Consider the following 2,797-nt stretch of genomic DNA (forward strand, 5'->3'; position numbering starts at 1 on the left):
AAACTGCCGAGAAAAAAGATGCCGTCTACTGAGCCACGCTGCGATCAACGCGAGCCAAGTGGGACGCGAGTCATGTGGGATCGTTAAAGAATATCGCCGTGCTTCTTTAGCTGAAAACACACTCAATAATTTCTCTATTCTTTATATAGAAAGATTAGTAGCAAACTCGGTAAGTTTGGATTCCGCAATGGAAATATTTGCTGAACAAAAAGCAAGACACGAATTCAAAGTTGCATAGTAAAACCTTTCTATATTCAATAAAATTTGTTTACCATATCGAAAATATTCGCTTGTTTGTGATATGTATGTATGTATGTATAACAAAACTGGGCCCCCGAAGAGGTTGCTGACTGGACCCTTTTTCTTAAACCCGCCACTGTTCAGCTGTCAATAATGGCTCATTGTTTGCAATAATTGACATATTGTTTTTCTCGTTGCATATCAATAGGTTTGTATAGTAACTTCTCCAGTAAAAAATTGCAGCGAGAGCGTAAAAGCAAAATAGAGCGTAAAATTGAGAAGAAGAGAAAACTAGCAGAAAAAGTTATTGAACACTAGCAGAAGAAGTTATTGCACCGTTTAGACATTCTGCTGTAAACATTTTACTATTTATAAATCAGTTTTAAACCCCTTGCTTTACACACAACCACTTACACAGTCCAGTCAGGGATGAAAATGATGGTACAATTGTACTTTTTTGGTACATTTTGGAATCCAAAAGTACGTTGGTACTACATTGACATTTTTGATACATTTTTGGCAAGATACTGTACTGCACTACAATTATGTCGAAATACCACACTCCATTTACTTACTCTTTTTCTACCTTATTTTAGTAAATACATGGAGTTTATTAAAATCGAAACTCTTACTTAAATAAAAAAAAAAGTTTTTGTCATAATAGGTCAATTCATAAAATTTTCCAGTAAGTACTAGCAGGCAGAGAATAAAAGAATCATAGCGAGTAAAATTGAGGGGAAGACTAAAATATCAGAAAAAGTCATTGATCGCAGTAAAACTTACCCCATTCTGACTTTCTGATAGGTAAGTAAGTTTTTTTCTAACAAATATTTTTGATACCACATCATGACGCATTCAAAAATAAAGGAATCTCCTCCAATAACCCTTCCTTGTTTCACAAAAATTAAGTAGATATAGCTACAAATGTGTCTTTAAAATTATCCCATTTTCGTTTTAACGATCAACTGACAAATTCGGTCAGAACCTTTCAGCATTATTATCTATTTTGGTATATTTCTCAATATTTTGCGTAAATTTCGTCCAACAAATTTTTTCATCCACAGTTGAATAATTTTATACGGCAGCCATAGTTGACGCACGGAAATTGGAAAATTAGAAATTAATAGTAAATTAACTAAACTAAACTTGACTTCTTTTCTTTTGTTTATTCACGAACACATGTTGGATTATAATATAACAACAATATTTTTCAATAAAAAATAATATGACGATGAGTTGACGATCAATTTATTGAATTTGTTAGTGTTTGGTATTTTAGGCTATTTGATCAAGTAAGTTCCTGTGCAAGAAAAAATACTTTTTCTTCACTTTCCAGCCCGACGCACTATGGGCTAAATCACATTTTTTTTGTTTAAAATCTAATATAACGACATGTCATGTACATGACTGAAGATCTACTTATTCTAATCTAATTAAACGATAGATCGCTTTCGAGCCAATTTCACAATGTGTTTTAACTCATTTGATGACAAATGTCATTGAGATTGACCTACATAATCTATATATATATATATATATATGCCATAATCTATATTAAAGTTACTACAATTAAAAAAAAATTGTATCGGTATCATGATTTTCCTTTGAGATACAGCAAAAAGAAAAGCAAAAGGACATCGTTTTCTTGAATTTTCTGGGTTTTAGCCACTCATCCCTTGTTTCAACCTCTAATTTAGGGGTTGATGGTATCCCAATAAAATACACCTTGCAGAAATAATTTTGGAAATTGTTTTCGCCTCCTATGAAAACACTTTAGAATGTTTTTCAGTGAATTTTCTGGGTATTAGCCGTTCACCCCTTATTTCAACCCCTAATTTAGGGGTTGATGGTATCCTAATAAGCTTTTCCTTAATCTATATTAAATTTACTACAATAAAAAAAAAATTGTATCGGTATGATGATTTTCCTTTGAGATACAGCAAAAAGAAAAGCGAAAGGACATCGATTTCTAGAATTTTCTTGTTTTCAGCAACTTACCCGTTATTTTAACCTCCAAATGAAGGGTTGATGATATCCCAATAAATCAATCCTTGCAGAAGTAATTATAGGAATCGTTTTCGGCACCTATGAAAACACTTTATAAGATTTTTCAGTGAATTTTCTGGGTTTTAGCCATTCACCCCTTATTTCAACCCTGAATTTAGGGGTTGATGGTATTCTAATAAGCCTTTTCTTAATGTACATTTCATTTACTACTATTTAAAACAAAAATTGTATCGATATCGTGATTCGCCTCTGAGATACAGCAAAAAGAAAATCGAAAGGTCATAAATTTTTTGAACATGGTCAACTTCGCCCCTCATTTTAACCCCTCAAGTAAAGCGTGTTGACGTTCGCTTTAGTTTTCCTTTAACCGACATAACTTGAACTTTATTCACACAAAAAATTATTGCGCTAGCTCTTTTCCTTCTCGTTATATTAGATTTTAAACAAAAAAATGTGATTTAGCCCATAGTGCGACGTTTCGCTGACCCTCTCAGCATCTTCAGGGGCGATTTCTTTATTAAAAACACCAACAAGAATACATACAAACAGA

This window comes from Rhagoletis pomonella, unplaced genomic scaffold, assembly GCF_013731165.1.
Source record: "Rhagoletis pomonella isolate Grant_MI unplaced genomic scaffold, Rhpom_1.0 Rhpom_scaffold_00470, whole genome shotgun sequence".
Classification (NCBI taxonomy): Eukaryota; Metazoa; Arthropoda; class Insecta; order Diptera; family Tephritidae; genus Rhagoletis; species Rhagoletis pomonella.